We start from the raw sequence: 16,821 nt of genomic DNA, 5'->3' as shown, positions 1-16,821 counted from the left end.
GGTATGAATATGTAGCATGTGGGGTGCAGAGTGTGTGGTATGCATGTGTAGCATGTGGTGTTCATAGTAAGTGGTTGCATGTGTAGTATACTGTGTGTTGCGTTTGTGGTATGCATTTAAAGCAAGTGGTGTGTGGAGTGTATGGTATGCGTGTGTCAAACGTGGTATGTGAGACTCTGTGGTGTACATGTGTAGCACGTGGTGTGCGGAGTGTGTAGTATGTGTATGCAGTACTTGGTGTGCGGAGTGTGTGGTATGTGTGTGTACCATCTGGTGTGTGAGAGCCTCTGGCATGCATGTGTTTTACGTCTTGTGTGAGATTCTGTGGTATGCGTGTGTAGCATTTGGTGTGCAGAGAGTGTGGTACGCATGTGTATCACATGGTGTGTAAGAGTCTTTGGAATGCCTGTGTAGCACATGGTGTGCAAGAGTCTGTGTTATTTTTGTGTAGCACATGGTGTGTGGCTAGGTTGGTATGCATGTGTAGCACATGGTGTGCAGAGTCTGTGGCATGTGTGTGTAGCACATAGTCTTTTACTGTCTATGGTATGTGTGTTTAACACATTGTGTGTGAGACTCTGAGGTATGTGTGTGTGGTACATGGTGTGTACAGTGTGCTGTATGCATGTGTAGCACATGGTGTGCAGAGTGTGTGCTATGTGTGTGTAGCACATGGTGTGTGGTGTGTGTGGTGTGCGTAGCACATGGTGTGCAGAGTGTGTATGTGTGTGTAGCACATGGTGTGTGGTGTGTGGTGTGTGTATGTGTAGCACATGGTATTTGCAGGCCGTGGTAAGCATTTGTAGCATATGGTGTGCAGTGTGTGTGCTATACGTGTGTAGGACGTGGTGTGTGAGACTCTGTTGTATGCATGTGTAGCACGTGGTGTTCCGAGACTGTGGTAGGCGCTTGTAGCATGTGGTGTGTGGAGTCTGTTGTATATGTGTGTGTCAAGTGGTGTGTGAGATTCTGCGGTATGCGTATGTAGCAGGTGGAGTGTGAGATGCTGCAGTATGTGTATGTAGCAGGTGGTGTGCGGAGTGTGTGGTATGCATGTGTAGCACATCATCTGTGTGTTTCTGCGGTATGCATGTGTAGGACTTGGTGTGTGAGACTCTGTGGTATGCATCTTTAGCACGTGGTGTGCTGATCCTGTTATGCCTGTATAGCAGGGAGTGTGTGGTGTGTGGGGTATGTGTGCATAGCACGTGGTGTGTGAGACTCTGTGGTATCTGTCTGTAGCACGTGGGTGTGCAGAGTGCATTTTATGCGTGTGTAGCACAAGGTTTGTGGAGTGCGTGATTTGCATGTGTAGCACGTAGTGTGCGCAGTGTGGGGTATGCGTGTGTAGCACGTGGTGTTTGAGACTCTGTGTTATGTGTGTGTAGCATGTAGTGTGAGGAGAGCATGATATGCATGTGCAGCACATGGTGTGCAGAGTACATGGTATGCGTGTGTAGCATGTCGTGTGTGGAATGCATGGTATGCATCTGTAGAACATGGTGTGCATTGTGTATGGTATTCATGTGTAGCACCAGGTGTGCAGAGTGCCTGGCATGCATGTGTAGCACCTGGAGTGTGGAGTCTGTGGTACACAAATGTAGCACGTGGTGTGTGAAATGGGTGTTATGCATGTTTAGCACATGGTGTTCGGAGTATGTGGTATGCTTGTATAGCACGTGGTGTGTGGAGTATGTGGTATGCGTGTGGAGCACATGGTGTGTGAGAGTCTGTAGTATGCATGTCGAGCACATGGTGTGTGAGACTCAGGAGTATCTGTGTGTAGCACGTGGTGTGTGGAAAGTGTGTGGTATGCATGTGTAGCATGTGGTGTGTGAGACTCTGTTGTATGCGTGTATAGCTCGTGGTGCGCAGAGTGTGTCATATGCTTGTGTAGCACGTGGTGTATCAGAATCTGTGGTATGCATGTATAGAACGTTGTGTGTGAGACTCTGTGGTATGCATAAGTTACATGTGGTGTGCTGTGTGTGGTGTGTGTGTGTACCACATGGTTTGCAAAGTGTTTGTTGTGCCTCTGTAGCATATGGTGTGCATAACATTTGATATGCGTGAATAAAACGTGGTGTGTGAAAATCTGTGGTATGTGTGTATAGCACATGGTGTGCAGAGGATGTGTTATGCCTGTGTAGCACATAGTGTGTGGCACTCTGTGGTATGCATGTGTAGCACATGGTGTGTGGAGTTCTGGTATACATGTGTAACGCGCACTTTGTGAAAGTCAGTGGTATGCATGTGTAGCACGTGGTGTGTGAGACTGTGTGGTATGCGTGTGTACCACATGGTGTGCGGAGTGCATGTTATGTATGTGTATCATGTGGTGTGCGGAGTGCATATATATGCATGTGTAGCACGTGGTGTGTGCTGGGGGTGGTATGTGTGTGTAGAACACGTGTGAGTAGTATGTGGTATGCATAAGTAGCACATGGTTTGTGGACTGTGTGGTATGTTTGTGTAGCCCGTGGAGTGCAGAGTGCGTGATATACATGTGTAGCACATGGAGTGTGGTGTTGTATCCTTCTGTAACAGGTGATGTGTGAGAGTCTGTGCTATGCCTGTGTTGCACGTGGTGTGCAGAGTGTGTTGTATGCATGTGGAGCACGTGGTGTACGAGACTCTGTGGTATGCACATGTAAAACCGGTTGTGTGAGACCCTGTGGTATGCATGTGTATCATGTGGGGTGCTGAGTGTATGGCATGTATGTGTAGCACGCGTTGTGTGAGAGTCTGTGGTAAGCATCTGTAGAACGTGGTGTGCACAGTGTGTGGTTTGCCTGTGTAGCACGTGGTGTGCACTGTGATTTTATGTGTGTGTAGAACATGGTGTTAGAATGTGTGGTTTGCGTGTGTAGCACGTGGTGTGCAGATTCTGTGGTATGCGTGTGTAGCATTGGCAGGCCAAGTGTGGTATTCATGTGTAGCAGGAGGTGTGCAGAATGTATGGTATGTGTGCACAGTATGTGGTGTGTGAATCTCTGTGGTATGCGTGTGTACCACGTGGTGTGAGGAGTGCATGTTATGTGTGTATAGCATGTAGTGTGCGGAGTGCGTGTATATGCATACCACAGAGTCTCAAACACCATGTGCTACACACACCTACCACAGACTTTCACACACCATGTGCTACACGTGCATAAAAAACACTCCGCATACCATTTGCTACACACGCATACCACACATTGTGCACATGACATGCTACACACACATACAACACACTCCATACACCATCTGCTACACACAGATACAACACACTTCATGCACTGCGTGCTACACACACATTCCACACACTCCACATATGACTTGCAATACAGGCATAGCCCAGACTCTCACAAACCGCATGCTACACACAGATACCACAACTCTCCACACCACGTGCTACACAAGCATCTCTACACTTCCCACACCATGCTCTACACACGCATACCACACACTCTGCACAACATGTGCTACACACACATACCAAGCACTCCACACACCATGTGCTACACATACATCACAAGCACTCTGCTCACCACGTGCTACAGACGCTTACCACAGATGCTCACACAACACGTGCTACACATGCATACCACAGACTCTCACACTCTGCATGCTACACATGCACACAACACACTCCACATAGCACATGCTACACACACACACACCACCAACTCTGCACACCATGTACTACACACACATAGCACTGAGTCTCACACACTACGTGATACACACACATACCACGCACTTTGTACATCACATGCTACACGCACATACCAGAGACTTTCACACACCACATGGTACACACACGTACCACACACATTGTAGAATACATGCTACACAAAGATAGGACACATTCCATAAACCACTTGCTACACCCACATACCACACACTCTGCACACTACGTGCTACACACACATAATACACACTCCACGCACCATGTGCTACACACACATACCACAAACTCTCACACAGAATGTGCTACAGACACATACCATATGCTCTGCACACCACGTGCTACACACGCATACCACACACTCTAAAGACCACAGGCTACACACACATACCACACAGTCTGCAAACCACGTGCTACACAGGCATACCACAGACTCTGACATACAATGTGCTAAACATGCACATCACACACTAGCACACATGTGCTACAGAAATGTACCACAGATTCTCACACACCATGTGCTACACATGCATACGATACACCATGCACACCATATGCTACACATGCATACCACATACTGCATACACCATGTGCTATAATACATACAACACACTCCATACACCATGTGCTATGCACACATATCACACTCCTCACACCACCAGGTACACACACATACCAATGAGTCTAACACACAACGTGCCACACATGCATACGACAGAGTCTCATACACCACGTGGTACACACGCATCCCACACAATCTGCACACCACCTGCTACACAGACACACCACAGAGCCTCACGCACCGCGTCCTACACACACGTGCCACACACTCTGCGCACCGTGTGCTACAAATGCATAGAACAGAGTCTCCCACACCACACGCCACACATGCATACCACACACATGGCACATCATGTGCTACACATGCATACCACACACTCAGCATACCACATGCTACACATGCATACCAGGGTGTCAAATCCCAAGTGCTACACATGCATACCACAAACTCTCACACACCATGTACTACAAACACATACCACACACTCCACATACCACGTGCTACACACACATACCACACTCTGTATACAACGTGCTACACACGTATTCCACAGAGTTTAACAATCCACATGCTACACAGGCATACCGCAGACTCTCACACACCATGTTTACACACACATACCACAGACTCCAAACACCACATGCTACATACGCCCACCACACACTGCAAACACCACATCCTACACACCCATACCACTCACTATGCACACCACATGCCACACAAGCACACATACGATGTGCTACACAGACATAGCACACACTCCACAAACCATGTGCTACATACACATAACACAGAGTCTCATATGCCATGTTCTATGCACACATAACATTTACCACACACACCATGTGCTACACAGGCATACAACACAGTTTTGGAACCACGTGCTACACATGCTTACTTCAGATTCTGACTCACCACGTGCTACACACGCATATGACACATTCCACACACCACGTGCTCCATATGCATACCACAGAGTATCAAACACCACATGTTACACATGCATAACACACACTCCACACAGCACGTGCTACACACACATACCACAGACTCTCATACACCACTTGCTACACATACATACCACATACTCCACACACTATGTGGCTACACACATGTACCACACACTCCGAACACCAGGTGCTATACACACATACCATGAACTCGGCACACCACGTGCTACACATGCATAGAATGTACTCTCACACACCACATGCTACACATAGATACCACTACTCTGCACACCACATGCTACACACGCATACCACAGACTGTCATACATGACGTGCTACAAAGACATACCACAGAGTCTCACCCAACACGTTTTACACATGCATACCACAGAGTCTCAAAAACCAGGTGCTACGCACGCATAACACGACTCCGCACACCATGTGCTAACACAAATACCATTCACTCTGCACACCATGTGCTACAGATGAACACCACAGACTCCATACACCACGTACTACACACGCATACCACACACTCCGCACACCACATTGTGCACATGAATACCACACACACAGCACACAAAGGGCTACACACACATACATTGAACTCCACACACCAAGTGCTACACACGCATGAGACTCTATGGTATGCGTGTGTAGCACTTGAGACTCTATGGTATGCGTGTGTATAGAGTCTCACATACCACGTCCTATGCACCCATACCACACACTCTGCACACAACATGCTAGATACTCATACCACAGACTCCACGCACCATGTGCTACCCATGCAGAGAACAGAGTTTCACACACCACATGCTACACACGCATACCACAGAGTCTCACACATGACGTGCTACACAGACATACCACAGATTCTAACACACCGCATGCTATACATGCATACCACAGAGTCTAACACACCATGTGCTACACATGCATGCCACACGCTCGGCATACGATGTGCTACACACGAATGCCACAGACAACATTCAGTATGTGCTGCACATTCATACCATAGACTCTCCCACACCACGTGCTACACACTGACACCACACACTCCACATACCACATGAAACACACGCATACCACACACTCTACACTCCACATACCACACATGCATACCACACAATCCACACACAACATGCTACACATGCCTACCACAGACTCTCACACACCATGTTCTACACATGCCTACCAGAGACTCTCACACACCATGTGTTACACACGCATACCAAGCACTCCACACACCATTTGCTACACACGCATACCACACATTGCACACACAACGTGCTACACACGTATACAGCACACTCCATACACCACGTGCTACACACGCATACCACACAATCCACACACAACGTGCTACACACTCATGAATGAGTCTCACACACCACCTGCTACACACGCATACCACACACCAGGTGATGTGCACGCATACCACACAGTCTGAAGCACCACATGCTACACACGTATACCACAAATCTGCACACCATGTGCTACACCCACATACCACACACCCTGCACTCCACATGCTACACACCTATAGCACACAATCCGCACATGTATGACTCACGCATACCATACACTACCACAGCATGTACTACGGATGCTTACCACACAGTCCACACACCACAGGCTACACACACATACCATGCAATCCACACACCACATGCTACGCATGTATACCATGCTCTCAGCACACCATGTGCTACACAGGCATACTATAGACTATGCACAGCATGTGCTACAGATGCATAGCACACACTCTGCACACCATGTGCTACACACAAAGACCACACACCCTCACACCATGTCCTACACAGGCATACTGCACACTCCACACACCACATGCTACACACACATACCACGGACTCCACACACCAAGTGCTGCACATGTATACCACACACTCCACACACCACGTGCCATGCATGCATACCACACTGTCTGAAACACCATGTGCTACACACGGATACCACAAATATGGATACCATGTGCTACACCGCCATGCCACACTCTCCACACTCTATGTGTCATACACATATAGCACACAATCCGCACACCATGTGAGACACGCATACTATACACTATGCACCACATGTGCTACAGATGCATACCACACACTCCATTCTCCACATACTACACATGCATAACACAGAGTCTCACACACCACGTGCTACACACACATACCACACATTACACACACCATGTGCAACACACAGATTCCACAGATTCTCACACACCATGAACTACAGACACATTCTTCAAACCCTGCACACCATGTGCTACACATGCATACCACAGAGTCTCAGACACCACGAGCAACACTCGCATACAATACAGGATGCAAAGCATGTGCTACAGACACATGCCACACACTCTGCATACCTCATGCTACACATGCATAACATGCACTCAGCACCCTATGTGCTACACACTCATTACACAGAGTCTCACACACCACATGCTACACACACATAGCTAATGCTTCATGCACCACATGCTACACATGCTTACCAAAGACTCTCTCACACAACATGCTACACACGCAAACCTCACAATGTGCACACCACGTGCTACAAACGCATACCACACACTCCATACACCACGTGCTACACATGCACAGCACACACTTGGCACACCATGTATTACATACAGATAATACACACTCCGCACATGACGTGCTACACACACATATCACAGAGTCTCACACACCAAGAGCTACACATGCATACACACACTCCACAAACCACGTGCTACACACATATATGAAACACAACATGTGCTAAACACACATAACACACATTTCGCACACCATGTGCTACACACACATACTACACTCTCTGCACATGACATGGTACACATGCATACCACAGAGTCTCACAGGCCACAAGCTACACACACATACAACACCCCACAACCCACGAGCTCACACACCATGTGCTATGCACACATACCACACACTCCATATGACTTTTGCTACACACGTATACCACACATTTCACACTTCAGGTGATACACACGCATACCACAGAGTCTCACACACCACGTGCTATGCACTCATACCACACATCCGCACACAATGTGCTACACACACATGCCACACACTCCACACACCATGTGATACACATGCGTACCACAGAGTCTCACACCACGTGCTACACATGTATAGCACAGACTCTCACACACGATGTGCCACACAGGCATACCACAGATTCTGCACACCTCCTGCTACACACGAATACCACACTCTGCCCACCAATGCTACACCCACATACCACAGACTCCGCACTCCATGTGCTAGAGTTGCATACCACAGATTCCCACACACCACACTCTACGCATGCATATCACACCCTCCGCACACCATACGCTACAGATGCATACTACACACTTTGCAAACCACATGCTACACACACATACCATGACTGCACACATGCTACACATGCATACAATGCACGCTGCACAACACATGCTACAGATACATACCACAGAGTCTCACTCAACATGTTTTACACATGCATAACAGAGTCTCACACACCACGTGCTAGACATGCATACCACAGATTCTGACACACCACGTGCTACACATGCATATAACACACTCTGCGCTCCACGAGCTGCCAATGCATACCATACACTCTGCACACCATACGCTACAGTGTATACCATGCACTGTGCCCACCATGTGCTATCCATGCATACCACAGAGTCTCACACACCACATGCTACACACACATACACACACTCCACACACATGCTACACATGCATATAACACACTGCATACAACACGTGCTACACAAGCATAACATACACAGCACACACCATCTGCTACCCAGGCAAACCACACACTCTGCACACCACATGGAAAAGATGCTTACCACAGACTCTCACACACCACGTGCTACACACGCATACCACACACTCTGCACAGCACGTGCTACACATGCTTACCACACACTCCAAACCCCTCATGCTGCATATGCATACTACACATTCCACAGACCACGTGCTACACACGGATACCACAGACTCTAAATACCACGTGCTACCCACACATACCACAGAATCCACACACCATGTGCTACAAACGCATACCACACACTCCACACACCAGGTGCTACAGACGCATACCACAGAGTCTCAGACACTACGTGATACACATGCATACCACAGGTTCTGAGACACTACGGGGTACACATGCATACCACACACTCTGCATACCACGTGCTTCACACGCATACCACAGAATCTCACACACCGCATGCTACAGTTGCCAATCACGCACTACGAACATTTGAAACACATGCATTCCTCACACTCCACACACCATATGCTACAGACACTTATGACAAACTCTAACTCACCGTGTGCTACATACACATAAAACACACTCCTCACACCATTCCTACACATGCGTACCACACACTGCACACATGAATTGATACACATGCATACAACACATTCTGCACACCATGTGCTATACATTTATACCTCGCACTACTCACTCCGCCTGCTACATATGCATACCTGACTCTCCTCACATCACGTGCTACACACGTATACCGTAAAGTATGCACACCATGTCTTACACACACATTCCACACACTGTGCACACCACGTGCTACACGTTCATAGCAAGCACTCCGCACACCATGCATGCTACACATGCACCTCACACACTCCGCACACCAAATGCTACAAAAAATACCACAAACTCTCACACACCATGTGCTACACAGGCATGCCACAGACTCTCACAGAACATGTGCTACACCTGCATACCACCAACTCCGCACACCAAATACTACACATGCATACCACAGAGTCAAAGACACTATGTGCTACACATGCATACCACAAGCTCTCACACACCATGTGGTACACATGCACACCACACACTACATACACCAGGTCCTACACATGCATACCACAGAGTCTCACACACCACAAGATACACAGGCATACCAGAAACTCCACACACCATTTGCTACACACACATAACACACACTCCACACACCATGTGCTACACATGCAACCACACACTACACAACCCACATGGTACACACACATACCACAGACTCTAAAACAAAATGTTCTACACAGGCATATCACACACTACACTCAACATGTGCTACACACACATACAACACACACTCCATACACCACGTGCTACACACACACCACACACTCCACACACGATGTGCTACAAACGCATACCACATACTTTGCACACATGCTTCACACGCATACCACACACTTCGCATACCATGTGCTACACACACATAGCACAGATTCTCACACACGTGATACACATGCATACCACACATTCGGCACACCATATTCTACACATACATACCAAGCACTCCCCACACCATGAGGTACACACGCATATGACAGAGTCTCACACAGCACGTGCTAAAGATGCATACCACAGACTCTGCACACCATGTGCTACACATGCATACCACCCACACCACACACAACATGCTCACACTCATACCAAAGACAACCACATGTTACATACACATACAAGAGTCTCACACACCACGTGCTAAACATGCATACCACACTCTCCACACACGTGATACACACATACATGAACTCTGCACTGCACATGCTACACACGGATACCACAGTGTCTCACACCACGTGCTATGGATGCATACCAAGACTCTCACAAACCACGTGACACATACACATAACACACACTCTACACAGCACGTGCTACACATGCATACCACAAACTCTCACACAACACATACTACACAGTCATACCATACACTGCGCTCACCATGTGCTACACACACATACCACACACTCCATACACCACACGGTACTCACTTATAACACACACACTGCACACCACGTGCTACACATTGAAACCACACACTCCGCACACCATGTGCTAGAGACGCATAGCACAGACTCTCACACACCATGTGCTGCACACACACACACCAAACACTCCAAACATCACGTGCTATACACGCATACCAAACACTCCACAAACCATGTGCTACACACGCATAGCAAAGTCTCACACACCACGTGCTACACATGCATACCACAGACTCACACACCATATGATACACATGCATTACACGCACTCCGCACAGCATGTGCTACATACGCACACCTCACACTCCACACACCACATACCACACATGCATGCCACAGAGTCTCACATAATACGTCCTACACACACATAAAACAGACACAAACACACCACGTGCTACAGACGCAGACCATGCACTATGCACAGCATGTGCTAAACACACATACCACATGCACACACCACATGCTACACATGCATACCACACACTCCACACACGATGTGCTACACACGCATACCACTGACTCACACACACCATGTCCTACACACAGATACCACAACTCTGCACACCATATGCTACACACGCAAACCACACTCTATACACTCCATGTGCTACACATGCATGCCACACACTTCATACACAATGTGCTACCCATGCATAACATGTACACCACACACCACGTGCTACACATTCAAAACACACACTCCGCACACCACGTGCTACACTTACCACAGACTCTCACACACCACATGCTACACACACATACCACAGACTCTCACACACCGTCTGCTACACACACACATCATACACCCCAAATACCATGTGCTATATACGCATACCACACACTCTGCAAACCTTGTGCTACACAAGCATAGAACAGAGTCTCACAGAGCATGTGCTACAGATGCATACCACAGACTCTCACACACCGTGTGACACACACACATAACATGCACTCTGCACAGCATGTGCTACTAATGAACACCACACACTCTGGACACCACGTGTTACACATGCCTACAACACACTCCACAAACCACATGCTACACACACATACCACACTCTCTGAACATCACATTATGCACATGCATACCACACACTTCGCACACCTTATGCTACACACACATACCACAGAGTCTCACACACCACATGCTACACATGAACACCACAGAGTCTCACACATCACATGCTACATATGCATACCACACACTCTGCACACCTCGTGCTACACATGCATACTGCGCACTCTGCACACTACATGCTACTCACACATACCACAGAGTTTCACACACCATGTGTTACACACGCATACTACACACTTCACACACCATGTGGTACACATGGATACCAAAGAGTCTCAGACACCACGTACTCTACACACATACAACACACTCCACACTCCATGTGCTATAAATGCATAACACACACTCTGCACTCCATGTGCTACACACCAATACTGCACACTCCGCACACCATGTGGTAAACATGCATACCTTACACTATGCACACCATGTGCTACACAAGCACACCACAAAATTCTCACACAACATGCTACACATGGATACCACAGAGTCTCACACACCATGTATTATACACTCACACCACACATTCCACACACCACTGGCTATACACACACACACCACACACTGTGCACACCATGTGCTACACACGCATACCAAACACTCCATACACCACATGCTACACATGCATAACAATCCTCAAACCATGTGTTACACATGCACACCACACACTCCACACCAAACTTGCTACAGATGCATACCACGGGGTCTCACACACCACGTGCTACACACGCATACCAGAGACTCTGACACAACACATGCTACACACACATATGACACACTCCATGCACCCTGTGCTACACATGCATATGACAGACTCTCACACACCATGTGCTACACACGCTTAACCCACATTTCACATACCACATGCTACACCCATACCACACACACTCACACACCACATACTACACAGGCATATCACAAACTCCACACACCACATACACATGAATACCACACACTGCACACACCACATATCCATACCACATACACTACATACCCATACCACACATACTAACACACCACATACTACACACGCGTACCACACACACTCACATAACAGATACTGCACACACATACCACACACACAAACACACCAACACACCACATACTACACATGCATTCCAGACACTCCACACACCACATACTACACACCCATATCACACACACACACCACATAATACATAAGCATACCACACACACTCCACACACCACATACTACACACACATCTCCCACACACTCACATACCAGATACTACACACCCATACCACACACACACCACATACTACACAAGCATACCACACTCCAGACACCACATACTACCCACACATGCCACACTCTCCACACACCACGTACTACCCTCGCCTACCACTCAGACTCACACACCATATACTACCCACACATGCCACACACTCCACACACCACGTACTACACATGCATACCACACACACTCACACACCGCATCCTACACTCGCATACCCCTCACACACCACATACTACACACACATACCACACATTCCACTGTGTACTGCACACCAACACCACAAACACTCACACACCACATACTACACATGCATACCACACACTCCACACACCACATACTACACACCCATACCACACACACTCACATGCCACATCCTACACAGGCATACCACACACTCCAGACACCACATACACATGAATACCACACAGTCTACACACCACATACTACATACCCATACCACACATACTCACACACCACATACTACACACACATACCACATACACTCACACAGCAGATAGTGCACATGCATACCACACACACTAACACACCACAGACTACACAGGCATACCACACACACTCACAGACCACATACTACACACGCATACCACATACTCCCCACATGACATACTACACACACCATTTTCTTCAAAGGTAATTCTCTCAGTGGAGTGAAAATCAGAAAATCACTGTCTTTTGACACACCTGCAGAGAAAAGATGGCACCAAAATCAATCAAGCACACCTCCTCCCATCTGAGCAAGCACACCGTACAGTCACATAGGCTGAGCAACAGGCTGGCTTCCCACCCTGTCGTTTTCTACCTTTCATTGCAGTTTTTTCCTTTAATGGATAGAGGAGGAGACACAGGGGGTCAGCTGGCTTGCGAGTGAGTTTATTATCCTCTGCGAGTATCAACACACGACACTACCTAAGTGAAGGAACACGCCGGTGTTTCATGTCCTTTGGCTCAATGCCTGGCAGATGCTAGTCTTTGCAGACCTCTTCGTGACCGACAGGACGTCGCCTTAGACATGGACTCATCTTGTCCCTCCCCCCTGAGGCGATTCTGTACCTCCTTGGGGTCACAGCATAGTCTGCCTAGGCACCTACAACACGTGTGGCAACAGCCTTGATGGCTCCGCCATGAGAACGAACTCACATGGGCCGGGTACTGAAGAAGTCAGCTGTGTGAAGGAATGTCATGGGATTCAGAGTGCCATCAGTGGGCTGAGAGGCGAGCAGGGCAGGATTTGAAAGCCTAACATTGTCCATGCCTTTCTTCTGTCTATTAATACAGATCGTACAGTCCTTTCCAAGGATTGATTCCTCCAAAGGCAGCAAGTATTCCAAGTGGCCACACTGTGGGTTTTCTACACCACCCATCACCCACTCTGACCAAGCCAGAGGACAGTGTTTGCTTTTGCATTACATCGTGGCAAAAGAGTCATGCCACAGCAGTGACCATGTCTAACAACGTCGTCAATGCTCTCAGCTTCACAGTCCCACCTTTCAGACAAGCCTGGATGACTACTCCATGTCACCATTTGCCAAATGCCAGCCACTGCCCGCTCCCCAACCTCCATCCCCTGCCCCCCATTTGGCCACCACAACTCTTCATCCCCGGGGGCCCTCTGTGGTGGTGCATCCCTATCTGTCTTCTACCTCTTTGGGGGGAGGGGGAGGCAGGGAGTACATGAGTTGGCTGGAGAAGGCCCACCTGCCCTGCAAGTTGCAGATGATTGAGGACAAAGGGGCCTGTACAGTAGGGAGGGTGCTGGGTCCATACCCCAGGGTGGACAGTTCCTATTCTCCCCCACCCCCAGGCCAGGCCAGGCCAGACCAGGCCTGGGCACTTCCTACCTCCCTCCCAAGAGGGTCTGTTTAGCAGCCTCCTTGGACTTGGCCACAAGGAAGACAGAAAGTAAGGTGGCAGCCTCCTCAGAGCAGAGGTGGTGGTTCTCAAAGCATTTGGGGGGCAACCTGATTTGAGTTACAAGTAGTAGGGGACTGATATTTTGCCCTGGCCCTAGACAAACAGATAGAGGACAAACTTCCTCCCTCTCCCTCTCCCCTCTCTTCTCTCTCTCTCTCTCTTTCTCTCTCTCTCTCTCTCACACACACACACACATGCACACACATATGTGCAGTTTGGAAGCTGGATGCTAGCTAGGTGGGGTCACAGATGAAAGCTTTTTAATAGGAGAGAAGCCCCAGGCTAGCTATGAGGGCTACTAAGTGCAGCCTCAGCTCTGAAGGGAGGGGACCTTTAGACCCTTCAAGGAGGCTATGATTGAAGGGATTCCCCCCAGGGCGAGTCCATCTGGGAAGCCAGGCTAGCTAGGGGTTCCCCTCCCCACCTCCAGGCAGAAGCACAACACTCTGGTATCTCGGAAAGGTCACGTGGGGATTAGCCGAGACTCATCCTGGGAGCCAGTGCCTTCCTACAGGCCTCTCCTCATGGACCTTTCAGCCAGGTCTCTGGCCCGAGGGGAAACAGTGGGGGTGGAGGAGACTAGCCATTGCCCGGGGCACATGCTCCCTCCCTCCCTTCCTCCCTCCCTCAGAAAAGTTATTTCCTTCTGGAGACATTCTGTGAACGACCTCTGAATTACTTTTTTTTCCTTCTTCTTTTGTCTTTTGTAGTCTAGATGGCCCATCCTCTGGTTAACCATTAACCACCATTTGGACATTTTGAGGTCATGGCCAGTTATTTTGCCACAACACCTATGGCCGCGAGGAATATTTTAGCTCATGGATCCCTATGTACCGGTGTGTTTATCTGTCGCGTCCTCAATTTTTTTGGGGGGGTGGGGCTGCAATGAAAATAGACATTTCATAAAACTGACCGTCTTAACCATTTGTAAGTGCATCACTCCGTGTTATTCCATACACTGCCAAATGTCATAGAACCATCACTGACTTCTGTCTCCATTCCTTCTTTCACGTCATCAGAAAGAAACATGCAATAACCAAATAACCCTCTGGGAAGTCATCTCAATCAGAATTGGTGGCACTCGCCACAGGGTGGGGAGGTGGGGGGAAGGGGAGGGTGTGGGCACCGCAGGCAGGGCAGCCACTGCCCGCCCTCCCATCTGTGTGTACGCCTGGGATCAGAAGGATCAGAAGCATCCGTGAGCCAGGAGCCATCCGTGTCCAGACAGACCCTCGATCTTTCAAGGGTGGGATCCCTTTTTGCCCACCCACCCTGGCTCCTTCAAGCTGCCTCTGGAACACGTGGAGGGTTTCCTGCCACAGGGCTGGGGATGGGAAGTGAATAGCTCCCTCTGTGCTTAGAGCTTACATGGATGAAAATCCACCCCAATTCATCTTCTGAGGTTTGCCCCAGTGGGAGTCACCAGCCTCGCAGCGACTCCAGAGTTCCAAAACACTTTCACCGGGCAGGTCATGCCAGTGTCTGTTTTGTCCAGGTGGGGAGACAGTAGAAGGAGGTAGGTCTCTC

Source organism: Lemur catta, chromosome 18, assembly GCF_020740605.2.
Source record: "Lemur catta isolate mLemCat1 chromosome 18, mLemCat1.pri, whole genome shotgun sequence".
Lineage (NCBI taxonomy): Eukaryota > Metazoa > Chordata > Mammalia > Primates > Lemuridae > Lemur > Lemur catta.
The sequence above is the reverse complement of the archived record's forward strand: the minus strand, read 5'-3'. Positions refer to the sequence as shown.